We start from the raw sequence: 14620 nt of genomic DNA, 5'->3' as shown, positions 1-14620 counted from the left end.
AGAACACATGTTTAGAATAAGGGCATTCCCATTTCTGACTGAGACAGGGATGTTTGTTTCTCTTTCGGGTTGTGTGATCTGTAGTGTTCTCGTGCCCAAGGAGCAGTGAAGACTGGGTTACTGAAAACACTCAAGGTCGAGTTCCATAGATCTTTGATGAACAAGATAATCCATATTTATTAGGAACAAACAGGAAGGGGATGTTTAGTTACAATCACATCAATAATACACATTCTAAATGGTGCAGCAAGTGCGAGGGGCTGAATGGCCAGCTGTTGCTTCTAACCCATCTGTTGTTCTCTCAAGCGCTCCGTAATCTTACAGGGGTAAAGAAAGACCTCATTCAGCCAGTCAGCATAATTATAATGAGACAGGAGGAGACCATTCTGCCCTCTATGGATTTATGCAAGAATAGATTGAAGTCATTCAGCCCGCTAGGTACATTACACAGTGTAAGATGAGGCCATCCAACCTTTCCAGCCTTCTGCCCAGCAATAAGGGAAACCCAGTTAACTATGTGGGAATAAACATTCGGGATAGATGATTATTTTCAGGTTGTAAAGTTGTAACTTGGTGGAGTGTCTCAGGGATCAGAGTGAGATTATCAACTATTTAAAATCTAAACCAATGACTTGGATGAGAGGACTGATTGGCTTGGAGCTCAATTAGCTCATTCATCTAGATAGTCATTTAACTGGACATGGAGACTCTGCAATGGGGTACAGACATGAACAAATCTTTGGCAGAAAACAGTATAATGTCGGTATAGGGAAGTCAGTGTTGTGTTGAAAAGATAAAATAACAGTAACCTACTTAAATGGAGAAACATCAATGAACTCATTGGTATAGAGAGATGTGGACGTCCTGGTGCATGAGCCACATAAAGCTAGTCAGCAGATTCAGCAAGTGATTAGGAAAGTGTAGCGAATAATGCTGTTTCGTGCAAAGGCAATTGGGTATGATCATCGGTATGTTTTACTGTATGGATGGTACTATATCAGATTGAATATCTAGTCGGTGCAGATTAGCTGGACTGAAAGGTCTGTTTCCTTGCTGTATGAAGCTATGATTCCATCTGGCCTTCATTCTAGCAAAGAGTAAAGTGAAACATTTGTAAAAAGCTTCTAAACCAGTTGCATGTTTTTTCTTTCAGTTTAGGGTTTCATTACCACACACAAAATATCCGATGTAGTCTGAGCATTGCCTTATAAAGAAATTAGGCGGACACATATAAACATGCCTTCAAATTATAAATTACAAATCATTTCAAAATGGTGCAGATAACAGGGATGGAGTCGTGCAATCAGGGAAATGTTCAACCAGACCTGATATAGACCAGGTTGGTGTTCGGGTCACATTATTGCATGTTCCAGATCAGAGAGAGAGAAAAATGTAACCTGTCGAAGAAGCAAACAGCCATTGCTCCATCTCTACTTGTACTTCTCTACAGCAACATATGAGAGCTGAAAACCAATCAGCCATCTTCTACGCTCTTTGAGGGTTCCTGCTGAGGATTCATTGGGATCTCTCCACTGACTGCAGCAAAGGGAATTCAGCCAAATCCAACTGTTCCAGGAAGAAACCCCAGTGCTAGCAGCTTCTATAAGGCAGAATAACTTCAGACGCAGAATAACAATTGAAACATTTTCAGATTTGCTTTTGTCATGAAATTAAGTGTTGTTTGGACAATGCTCTTCCGATCTCAGATTCTGTACTGTTGCATTTTTTTCTCTTCTGCCTTCAGACGTGTGTGTGTGTGTGTGTGTGTGTGTGTGTGTTTGTGTGTTTCTATGTCTCAGATTTATAGAAAATAAATGTTGATGTACATATTGTCAATGTCAAAATTGTATATCATTTATGTATCCATTGCAATTCGAGTAACGATGCTTTGGTTTTAGATTAGACATTTTTAGATTAGACTGATCTGACTTGTTCCTAATGCTGAACCTGACCCAGTCTGAGATGGATATCATTTTCAATATCACACACTTACACTGATAATTTGTCGTGATCTCTAGAGGAGTGGGACTAGAAAAAGAAACAATGACTCTCTAAACTTGGTAGTTACAGGGATAAGGACGAATACTCAAAAGGCCATTTGTGTGCAAATTGTCGGTCCCACAGATTTGTGGTACCTGTGTGTTTGCATTTACTCAAAGATGTGTTAGTTAAATATTTGACAGAAAAGTGACTCAAAGATAATGATCTGCAGTTGGGAACGTGGGATTGGAACCGCAACCTGATCAGTCACAATCTTAGTTCCTGCTGGGGCAGGGACCCACACCTGTTTCTCAGTTCTAATTTGCCCCATTCTATTCAATCCCTCAACCTGCTACTCAAGAGCAGTTGGAGACCACTTGCTCCTACTACCTGGTGCACAGAAACCGAGGTGACCATTCAGCCCTTGAATACAGTCAGACATGATTTGGTGTGCATTGGAAAACGTTCTTGCGAAAAGAGTGGGTGTTACTGTGGAACAGTCCCCTCCTCTCTCTTTACAGATGTTCCCCTGGTTCCATTTATTGATCATGTTGTAGACCTAGATTCAAAGTGAATAATGCCCCCAAACCGTATCCAGATAGTGATCACAAAATCCTCTGGTCTCTTTGACTTCAACAATCCTTCGCAGCCCTTCCAGAAAAATAACAACGATGAAACTTCCAATAACAGAATACAAGAACATTAGTAGCAGGATATGTCATTTGGCTCCTACAGCCTGCCTTTCCCTTTAATAGGGTCATGGCTGATCTGCTCTCGGCCCCAAATCCCGCAGGGCCTAACGTGTCAAACGTCCATACATCCCTGTCATTCAAATATCTCAGTAATCTATATCCCCTACCTCTTTGGAAAAGGGACGTGCCGATGGTCACTCCCCTCTGTGAAGAGAAAACACATCGCACACATACAGCGTGACCTTTTGACATCAACTAAATATATGAACACTAGGAAAGAATGACTGGCCCTGATAACAAGGCAGTATTTGACTGATGATGGTATCAATGAACCTGAAGAAAATGGAACTTAATGGATATTAGGAGAAATCTCCCCACCAGTTCGAGTGATTCAGTACAAAGAAGATGGCTGTGGTTCTTGGACATCCACCACCTCAGTCCCGGGACATCTCTGCGGTTAATCCACAGCCCAAGCCTTCTCAGTTTCTCCTCAATGTCTTCCGCTCCCCCCCCATCATAAGCTCAGAAGTGGGGAAAGTCAATGGAGATCACACAATGTTCAGAATTATGTGTCGTCCCTCAGCACCTGTGTCCATATTCAGCAAGACCTGGGCATTATTCATGATTGTGCTGTTAAAAAGTCGGTAACATTCATGTAACAGTACTGCTGGACACTATGCATTACGACAGTAAAGGGAAGAGCTCATTCAGCACCTCAAGCTCGCTTCACAGAAATGTGAGGAGTTCATTCAGTCCATGAATACTACTGGATAATAATAGCCCATTTAATCCCTCCTGCCTATTACATAGGAAGAGAAGGAGCCCAGTCAAACACATTGAGCTGTTAAACAGGAACAAGGGATTGCCTCATCAGGCCATTGAGCTTCTACACTGATACCAGGAGGTGGCCATTCTGCCCCTCAAGCCGCTTGTACAGAAATAGGAGGATGTTATAGATGCCCCAACATGACAAACCAATGAATAGGAGAGACTACACGGATACACTGCTCCATGTTGTTCCTCCTGGCTCCATTGCTAATAGTACACAATTGATACGTTTGGTGACGGTGACGAGAGAAGACAAATGTTTGATGTGAAGTCTCAAGGAAGCATCTTTCATCTCTGAGAAGGTAGACTGGTGTTCTCTATGGAGGGCAGAAGCTATTGGGAATGGCTAACTCTTTCAGAAGTAAGGCTTTGTAGCTTCTAACAGAGTTGTGAACAATGTGACGCTCAGTGCAGGGTCATACACCATTTGCACATTGAGGTGGTGATACTTCAGTGGTGTTACTTCAGTGGTGTTGGATGAGACTCAGCAATTGGGAAGTCTATTGAATCAGGAACTTCCTGAGTACCTACAGGACACAGAGAAATAGACAGAATGGAACATTAGACTGATGCAGTGAGGGTTACACATGGAGAATGGAAATGAGCCCCATAGATATCTGGAAAATCCCACTCCATCCCTGGCCTGTGCTGTTGCGTCTCTCTGGGGTTGAGAATTCTGTTGGCTCAGGATCTGGAGTAACTGCAAGAGTGGGAGGCACTGACAGAGGAAGCAATTATACCCACGCAGTGGGGGATACCACGTGGAGAGACACTGAGTGATATCAGCAGCATGCAGGGAGATGTCAGGATCATAGAGTCATGTTGGAAGAATGGGTTTAGCTTCATGATGCCCTGGTATCAGTGTTCAGGGATGAGCAACTACTGAGCAGGCGAAGTGATGGCCGAGTGGTATTACTGCTAGAGCATGTGTTCAAAAACTCAGCTAATATTCAGGGGAAGTGGGTTTGAATCCCATCATCAGAAATGGTGGAATTTGAAATCAATAATTTTAAAAATAGTAAATAACAATCCATAAATAAATATGAAACCATTGTTGATGTATAAAAAACCCAAACACTTGTCCTTTAGATAACGACATCTGCTCATCCTCGTGTGGTCTGCACGACATACCCCCAAGCAAAGTTTTTGCCTCTCAATTACCCTCTGAAATGGTCGAGCAAGTTACTCAGCTCGAAGGCAGCTAAGGCTGGGCATAAAATGCTGGTCAGCCAGAAACACCCACATCTCATACCTGGTTTAAAAATTAATCCATTAGGATGGTCCCACTGGAACCGTGCTGGGAGCAGTGTCCTGGCAATCATGTCGGTAGGTTTATGGACAGGGTTGTAAACTGACAGAGAGGATGCAGGGATAGGGTTCAGGTGAAAGGGGCTTTCCAAATGCAAAGAGAAAAGGTGAAGTATGGGAGTACCATGGGAATGTGACTGAAGACAAGCAGAAAGGAACAGGATGGGACAGAGTTTAATTAAAACTATACATCAGGAAATCGGCTTGTGACAGGAAATTGTGGGAAAGAGTAAATTATGGTTTTTTTAAGGAATGGATAATGTCTCTTCAATAAGATAGATGGATTTGTGACAACGAGATAAAAGATTTAGACACCAGAGAGACGTGGCTACAGGGCGATAAAAAGGTGGACAGAAATATTCAATGGATCACAACCTTGCAGAAACTCAGGTAAAATGGGTAACACTAACAATAAAGGATAACAAAGGCATTTCAGAGAAAGCATTTGACCTCAGATCATGAAGTAGAGTCAGTCTGAATGTAAATTATGGCTACTATTTACCAAGGACACAAGCAGCAGAACAGTTTTAGCCACCGAACAACATTTCATTGCTCATCACTGCATTAAACAGGAACTCATTGAAATTTTTTACCAAATACTGTGATAATTTTGGGAAACATCAATATTCACAAAGTGTGGGACAATCATACTGGAAGAGCGAAATTGGAAGAGGAGTTCAGAGAATTTTTTCGTTTTTTTTAATGACAGATTGTGCAACTGGCTAGGGACATAACTATCTCTTAGCGACCGTTGTGTGATGAAACTTAATGAATGAGTAATGTCACCTGGAGAGATCCTCCGGGAAATTGTGATAAAGTGCAGTTTAAAGAAATATAAAGTTTTAAAGTGAATTATAGGGAGGACAAGCTACAACTAGAAAGAAAAACAGCGAATTACATGGGTTTGAGAGGAGAACTGACCATGGTAAACAGGCTAAACAGACTGCAATATGTGCCTGTAAATGAACAGTGGAAAACATTTGAAGGAACAGTGTAAATCACTCAACAAAAGGACATTCCATTGAAACAGACCAAAACTCAGCAAGAAATTCCCACTGGCCCCTCATTCAGGACAAAATGTATCATACTAGATTATGAGGCTTAGAAGATCACCAAAAAGTACTTAAAATCCTGAAGTGAGAGTGTTTTAGGAGTAAGTGTTAAAGGGATTGCAAAGGGTCTGCTAGCAGGGGTTGGGCAGTGGGAAAGGGAATCAGTGTCAAGGTTTAATGTCACAATAGGAACAGGGAGAGGTGAAGGTGCCGGAGGTGGTAAGAGTGTTACAGAGAGTGGCCAGGGCCTGAACGGTGTTACAAAGCCTGTATGGATTGCTGCAGCTGGAGGGGTTTGCTGAGGTAGGGAGGGACATATGTACTTTTATTTATTCAGTCATGGGATGTGGGTGTCACTGCTAATTACCCAGAGGACTGCTCAGAGTTAGCCAGATTGCAATGGGTCTGGAGTCACATGTTAGTCAGACAAGGTTAGAATGTCATATGTTCTACACAAGAGGAGGTCAGTGAACCAGATGAGTTCTTCCCACTGATCAACAATGCTTTTATGGTGGTCTCACCAATGTCCACCACGACATGACATCCCAACTCCTACTCTCAGTGTTCTAACCAATGAAGGTAACCATGGCAAATGCCTGCCTCACCAGCCTGGCTACCTGTGACACCACTTTCAAAGAACTGTGGACCTGTATCCCTGGGTCACTGACTGATAACACTATCCAGGGCATGAATATTAACTGTACAAATCCCACCCTGGTTTGTATCACCAAAATGGCACACTTCACATTTATCTAATTAAACTCCATCTGCTATTCTTCAGCCCACTATCCCAGCAGTACTGTTCATCCTGTTGTATCTTATATAACGCTTTTCACTGTCCACATTACCAACAATTTCAGTGTCACCCAAAAAACTTACTTATCAGGAAACCAATATTCCCCTCCAAACCATTTTTCCAAATGACAAACAACAGTGGGCCCACTGCACTGGTGGTCACATGCCTCCAGTCAGAAAAACAACATGTCTTCCATCACCCTCTGTTTCCTCCCATCAAGCCCAATTTTCTGTCCAGTTGATTTGCTCCTCCATATCCTTTTACACAGATCTGGGTTTGTTAGCCAGTTTACCATACAGAACGTAAAACACAGAACAGTACAGCACAAGACCCTTCGGCCGTGATAATATGCCAATCTTTTATCCGACCGTACAATAAAAAAGTGGCAAATAGAGTTTAATTCAGATAAATCCGGGAGTCCTGCTGAACCAAGAGACCTTGGCATGCAGGTTCATAGCACCTTGAAAGTGGAGTCGCAGGTAGATAGGATAGTGAAGGTGGCGTTTGGTATGTTTTCCTTTATTGGCCTGAGTATTGAGTACAGGAGTTGGGAGGTCATGTTGCGACTGTACAGCATATTGGGTAGGCCAATGGTGTAATTCTGCATGCAATTTTGGTCTCCTTACTATCGGAAAGATGTTGGGAAACCTGAAAGGGTTCAGAAAAAAATTAAAAGGATGTTGCCAGGGTTGGAGAATTTGAGCTACAGGGAGAGGCTGAACAGCCTGGGGCTGTTTTCCCTGGAACATCAGAGACTGAAGGGTGACCTTATAGAAGTTTGCAAAATTATGAGGGGCATGGATAGGGTAAATAGACAAAGTCTTTTCCCTGGGGTTTGGAAGTCCAGAACTAGAGGGCATAGGTTTAGGATGAGAGGGAAAACATATGAAAGAGACCTAAGGGGCAACTTTTTCACGCAGAGGATGGAACGTGTATGGAATGAGCTGCCAGAGGAGGTGTCGGAAGCTGGTACAATTGCAACATTTAAGAGGTATTTGGATGGATATATTGAATAGGAGGGGTTTGAAGGGATATGGGCTGGGTGCTGGCAGGTGAGAATAAATTGGGTTGGGATATCTGGTCAGCATGGACAGGTTGAACCGAAGGGTCTGTTTCCATGTTGTACATCTCAATGACTCTAACTTCCATTCCCTTCATTTTATTATCATCCATGTGCCTAATGCATCTAATTTTACTGCCCCCACTGGCGGTGCATTCCACTCAGCCACCACTCTGTATGTTACGAATCTACCTCTGAAATCTCCCCTTAACTATCCTCTAATCACCCGAAAATTATAACCCCTTGTAATAGCTATTTGTGTCAGGGTAAAAAAAAATCTCTCTATTCACTCTATCTATGACTGTCACCACCTTGTTCACCTCTGCCAAGTCGCCCCTCACCCTTCTTCATGCCAATGAGAAAAGCCTTAGCTCCCTCAACCTTTCTTCATAAGACATGCTATCCAGTACAGTAGCATCCTGGTAAATCTCCTCTATAACCTCTCTAAAGCTTCCATATCCTTCCTGTAATGAAGGGACCAGAACTGAACACGATATTCCAAGTGGGGTCTAACCAGGACTCTATAGAGCTGCAGCATAACCTCACGGCTTTAAAATTCAATCCCCAAACTAATGACATCCCACACAATATATTCATTCTTAACAAGCCTATCAGCTTGGGTGGCAACTTTGAGGATCTAGGGACTTGGAACCCAAAATCCTTCTGTTCCTCCACACTGCCAAGAATTCTACCTTTAACCCTGCATTCTGTATTCACATTCAATCTTCAAAATGAATGACTTCACACTTTTCCCAGATTGAACTCCATCTGCCATTTCTCAGCCCAGCTCTGCATCCTCACAATGTCCTGTTGCAGCCTACAACAGCCCTCCACACTATCAGCCACTCTACCAACCGTTGTATCATTGGGAAACTTACTAACCGACTCTTGAACTCACACATCCAAGTCATTCATAAACTCACAAAGAGCAGAGGTCCTGGAACCTCTCCCTGCAGAAAACCACTGGTCACTAAGTGCCAAGATGAATTATTTCCATCTATCATCACCCACTATCTTCTGTGGGCCAGTAATCGTGTATCCAGACAGACAGGTTTCCCTGTACCCCATGCCTCCGTACTTTCTGAATGAGCCATAGATTTGTGAGGCATGACCTGCCCCTTACAAAGCCATGCTGACTATCTCTAATCAAACTACGGTTTCCCAATGAATAATAAATCCTGTCTCCCAGAGTCCTCTCCAATAATCTGCACACCACAGACATAAGACTGACAGGTGTGCAATTCCCAGGATTATCCCTATTCCCTTTCCTGAACAAGAGAATAATATTTTCCTGCCTCCAATCATCTGATCCGACTCTAGTGGACAGTGAGGATGCAAAGGTCGTCACCAGGGGCTCAGCAATCCATTCCCTCGGTTCCTGTAGTAATTTTGGACACATCCAGTCTGGTTCAGCGACTTGTCTATCCTTATCTTTTACAAAATTTGCAGCACATCCTCCTTCGTAACATCCGCCTGTTCACGTACATCAGCCTGTTTCACGCTGTCCTCACAAACGACAAGACCCTTCTCATCCTGGAATCCTGAGGCATAGTATTCATTAAGGGTCTCCCCTACCTCCTGTGACTCCAGGCACAAGTTCCTTCCACTATCCCAGATTGGCCTTATCCTCACTCTGAACATCCTCTTGTTCCTCCTTTGGAGCCCTGTGTGATCCTTGCTTCCTCAACCTTAAGCAAGCTTCCTTCTTCCTCTTGACTAGATGGTAAAGTCCATGTGGACAACATTTACTGCTCTGCCTTCATCTATCTCTTGGCCACCTCCTCGAAGAGTCAATCCGGTTTGAGAAACAGGGTTTCCCACTCACAAAGCCCTGCTGACCATCTCGAATCAGCCCTTGTCTTTGTAAATGTAAGGAGCTCCTTTCTCTCAGAATCTTCTCCAACAACTTCCCCATCACTGGGCTCACGGGGCTGTAATTTCCTGCCTTTTTCCCTGCAGCCCTTAAGTGATGGAACAGCATTAGCTGCCCTTCAGTCTTCCAACATCCAACTGTGTGTGTTGATAATATCAATATCTCTGTAAGGGAACTGCAATCTCTTCCCTAGCTTCCCACAATATTCTAGGATTGACGTAATGAGCTACTGAGGATTGATCTACCTTTATTTGTTTTCAGATTCCAGCACTTGCTCTTCTTTGTTGAGGATACTTTCCAAGACATCGCTATTTATTTCCCAAAGTTCCCGAGCTTCCATGTCTTTCGCCACAGTAAATACTGAATAGATTATTTTGTCTAATACCTCAACCATCTCCTCTGGTGCCACATATGGGTGATCTTATTGATCTTTAAGGGGCCCTATTACTCTTTAGACCTTATTGAAACTTGCATAAAGGCTTCTGATAATTCAAATACACCATATCCCCTCTACCACTCCACCCCTCCTACACCCTTACAATTCGGCCATTTATATTCACAACAACAATTAAACCCAACAGGCTCAAAAACAAATTTGCTTTTATCACGTGTTTCTAAGTGGCCAGTTATTGTATATTGACATAGCCTTTCTAACAATTTCAGAATGTTCCCGACTTACTGTCAGGCTAACACTATTTGGTTTCAGACTGACAGCAGAAAGGGTTGTGGGAGTTCTTCTTTATCAATCTGAAAAAGGTAGCTCACAGGGTCAGCAGGTAATAGAGAAGGCAAATAAAATGCTGGCATTTATTACAGAGGGAATTGAGTCTAAAAAATAGGCAGGTCTAGCTAAAACTATGCAAGGTACAAGTCAGCCCACATCTAGAATACTATGCACAGTGTGAATGCCCAAAAGAAAGATGTTGTCGCATTGGAGGCAGTCCAGAGAAGGGTCATTCGGCTGATCCTAGGAATGCAGGGATTTTCTAATGAGAAGATTTGGAGTAAGTTGAGGTTTAAGCCAATGAAGTTTAGAAAATGAGAGAGAAATGGAATGAAACAAGCAAGTTTCTGAGGGGGTCTGATCAGGCAGATGCTGGGAAGTTAGAAAATAGAACAGAAGAGCACAGCCACAGGCCCTTCGGCCCACCACGTCTATGCTGTCCAAGATACTATTCTAACTCATACCATCTGCTTGCACATAGTCCATATCCCTCTATTCTCTGCCTGTTCATGTTTCTGTCTAAATCCCACTTCAAAACTTTACTCACATTTCTGCTTCTACGACCTCCCTCGGTAACATCCACTCTACGTAAAAAAAACTTCTCTCACACATCTCATTTAAACTTCCTCTTTCTCACCTTAAACCTATGCGCTCCAGTATTTGAAACTTACACATTGGAAAAGAGATTCTGACTATCTACATTATTTATCCTTGTTCTAAATGTTATATTCCTGTGCCTGATCACCTGTCAGTCTCTGATACTCTCACAAAATAATCCAACTTTGTTTAATTTCCTCTTACACCTAACACACCCTTAAAAACCCTAACACAGGCAACGTGCTGATAAATCCCTGTTGCACCCTCTCCAAAGCCTCCTGGCATGGAGACCACTGTCACACACAGTTACTGGACTGCCCTTGCCAGAAATATATTCAGTGTCCTGACTGTAACCATATTGACATTACCATCACTGTCTGGTGCTCGCAAAATAATTCCTGCTAACGGTTGCTGCTGCTTGCTTATTCTCAGCTCCACTTTTGATATTCAGATCCACATGACTGCCACATTAATGCCTTAACCTCATCCTTCCTTCACAACTTGTTGGCTTTTTGCCTAGTCTGCCTATTGGGACTAGATTGAGTTGGGATATCTTCTCAGCATGGATGGGTTGGACCGAAGGGTCGGTTTCCATGCTGTACATCTCTCTGACTCTATGACTCTGTCCCAACAAGCCTTCCGTATTCACCTCCCAGTGATGGTCATTCAGAACTACATCTCCGGAATGACAGTTCCATCATATCTGTTCGTGGTCATTCCATCTGCCTTTTGGCGAATGCAGGGAGTCACTCCTCAGTAGTGGGGGGTTGAACAGATGTGTACAGGTGACAGAGATAGGGAGGCTACAGGGGCTCGAGGATGTTAGAGATAAACAGAGTTACATCTGGTCAAGAATGTCAATGGGACAAAGAGGTTTGAGGATTGGAGGAATTTACAGAGATAGAGGGAGCTAGATTAGATTCTAGAGATAGGGATAAGGATAGGGATAGGGATGGAGAAAGGAAGAGGCACAAAGAGGGGGCTGTTTCATCTAGGAGAGTATTGTGTATACTAACAAAGATATGGAAGGTTGTCGTGACTGAAGACATTTACAGATATAAGAAGGCTTCTAGGCTCTGGAGGCTACATAGATAGGAAGGCAATGGAGAATGCCAGGTTGCTGGATTGGAGACAGTTACACAAATGGGGAGGGTTGCACAAACTGAAGGAGGTTCCTGTGGTCGGGAGGGGTATGGTGTTGCGAATGAGGGTGTAAGTTAACAAGACAAAGATCAAAGAATTGGAAAAGGATAAGGAGATTACAAATTTTGCACAGCTAAGGAAGGGTTGTAGGAGCTGGAGAAGATTACATAGGTAGGGACGGATGGAAGGTTAAAGACAAATACATTGACATGGAGGTGGGTATTGGTGGGAGGAGCATACAAGGATAGACAGGACTGTCAGGGTTTACAGGGATGAAGGAATTTAGTATCTACTGGAGAAGCTTAGGAATTAAGTGTGTTAGGGACTGGAGAATCTGACAGAGACAGAGACAGGGAGAATGGTGTGGACTAGAGGAGATTCCAGACACAGGTAGGATTATCGGGACTGGAGGATATTACAGAGATCATTAACACAGCATGGGCCAGGATTGATGCCTGCGATCCCCTGTGCTGTCGCATCGAGGACCAGTACAGCAGAGGTGAAGGCAGGACCCTCACAAGATGGTGGGAATGAAACCTAGAATGTTGCTTTTCCTTGGCCAGCTCTGTATCTATGTCCGGTCCTCCAGGTCTGAAAATAGAAGTCTACTACCTCCACCCTGTGCTGTTTACTGTGAGTGATCTTACCGGCTGCAGGATTTACTGAAGGCTCCAGATCTCCCTTTCTCTGGCTGACCAACCAGCTTCAATGAGGTCATGGATGAGACAGGAGTTAGGAACATCCTGATTACCTGTATGAGACAGAATGGGAAATTAGACTGATGCAATGAGGATAACACATGCAGAGTCCAGCAGAGATCTCGACAATCCCAGTCTCCATCCCTTGCCTGTGCAGCTGCATCTCTATGGAGTGGAGAATTATGTTGACTCAGGATCTCAAACCATCTGTAAGAGGGAGAAATGCTGACAGAGGCAGCAAATAGACTGACACAACGAGGGATACCACATGGAGAGATACTGAGTAATAACACATTATTACACACTACATTAACAGGGAATTGTTTGAATTTGTAAGAAAGGCACTGGGATAATTGTGAGGGGATTCAACCTTCCTATCTCATCATCTCTTTGGCGGTGGGTCACAGACGAGGCTGACTCTCTCCCACTCTTGGGCGGTGCGGGTCCTGAGTTGGCTGTACACACTGATGTTGCCTTTCACAGATTCTGTTAAATTTGGGGCAGAAGGTGGCCATGGGAAGCGGGTTGGTGGGGCGTTAGTGTGGCAGCACGCTCCTTTGCTGTTTTCTCCTGGATTCCTAATTTTCCCCACAGCAAGTCGAGGTGCTCAACACCTTCCCAATGTTCCTTCCCCACTTCAGACAGCCTTGGCCCAGGACTTAACGGATTTGATTAAAAGATGAAAAAAACACTATCAATTCTGAAGAAGCCAACATTTAGAAATGTGGACACATTTGTTAAAGAAATCGCGAGGTAGTCTCCGAGCAGGAGGAGTGCAGTAGGAAGAGGAAACGTCAGCGATTAATCAGATGATCAGAACAGGGAGAATTGAATGCGCTGGAGGTGGTGAGGGCAAAGGCCTGAACAATGTTACAAAGACAGTACGAATTATTGCAACTAGAGCTGTTTGCTGAGGTCGAGATGGGCATCTGTATTTTCATGATCCATTCATGGCCTGAGGATGTCAGCGGATGGACCAGCATACATTAGCCCAGTGCTAATTGCCCAGAGTCAGCCATATTGCTGTGGATCTGGAGTCACATATAAGCCAGACCAGGCAAGAATGCCAGATGTCCCTCTATAAAGGACATACGTGAGCAAGTTGGTTTTTACAAGATAATCAACAATGCTTATACGGTGGTCTCACTAATATCCTGTACAGATACACCATGACATCCCAACTCCTACTCTCAATGCTCTGCCCAATGAAGGGTAATCATCTCAAACGCCTGCTTCACCAGCCTGTCTAGCTGGGATGCTACTTTCAAAAAACTGTGTACCTGCATCCCTGGGTCATTGATTGACAACACTACCCAGGGCCTAAACATTAATTGTACAAGTCCAGCCTGGTCGGCTTTACCACAATACAACATCTTGTAACCTCACTGGCCCAGCAGTACTGTTGATTCCTTTATACTCTTCGATAACCCTCTTCACTATCCACATTATCACCAATTTCAGTCTCACTCACAAACTTGCTAACCATGGCTCCTATATTATCATCCCAACTGTTTATATAAATGCTGCACAAAAGTGACCCAGTACCGAACCCCATGGCACACCGTTGGTCACAGGCCTGCAGTTTGAGCAGCAACCCTCTATGAACATGCTATGTCACCTACCGTCAATCTGTTTTGTATCTAGTTAGTGAGCGCTCCCTGGTTATGAGTGATCTAAACTTACTATCCAGTCTGCCATGCAGACCGTTGTCAAAGGCCTTGATAAAGTTCACGTCGACCTCATGTCCTGCTCTGCTTTGACCTCTCACTTGTCTATCTCCACACTCACATTTGAGACATGATTTCCCATGCACAAAGGCATGCTGACGATCGTTAATCTGTCCTTACCTTTCCAAAGGCATGATGATCG

The 14620-nt window shown here is 43.6% G+C and overlaps 1 long non-coding RNA gene across 4 annotated transcripts in view; it reads right to left on the bottom strand.

The window, feature by feature from the left end:
• Nucleotides 1-226: 226 nt before the first annotated feature.
• LOC148135950 (uncharacterized) overlaps nt 227-14620 on the bottom strand; it is a 52614-nt gene continuing 38220 nt past the window's right edge. For 3 of the 4 annotated variants that reach the window (XR_015754817.1, XR_015754816.1, XR_015754818.1), the window contains exons 3-4: nt 12701-12804; nt 227-1600 (exon numbers count right to left, since the gene is read on the bottom strand). This is a non-coding gene — a long non-coding RNA (uncharacterized LOC148135950). Of the gene's footprint in view, nt 1601-3801; nt 4028-12700; nt 12805-14620 lie in introns of those variants that run through there. The other variant, XR_015754819.1, reaches the window with a different exon arrangement.

This window comes from Chiloscyllium plagiosum, unplaced genomic scaffold (assembly GCF_037043375.1).
Source record: "Chiloscyllium plagiosum isolate Xiang-an unplaced genomic scaffold, Cpla_swu_hap1 HiC_scaffold_48, whole genome shotgun sequence".
Lineage (NCBI taxonomy): Eukaryota > Metazoa > Chordata > Chondrichthyes > Orectolobiformes > Hemiscylliidae > Chiloscyllium > Chiloscyllium plagiosum.
This window is presented reverse-complemented; position numbering and strand designations above follow the sequence as displayed.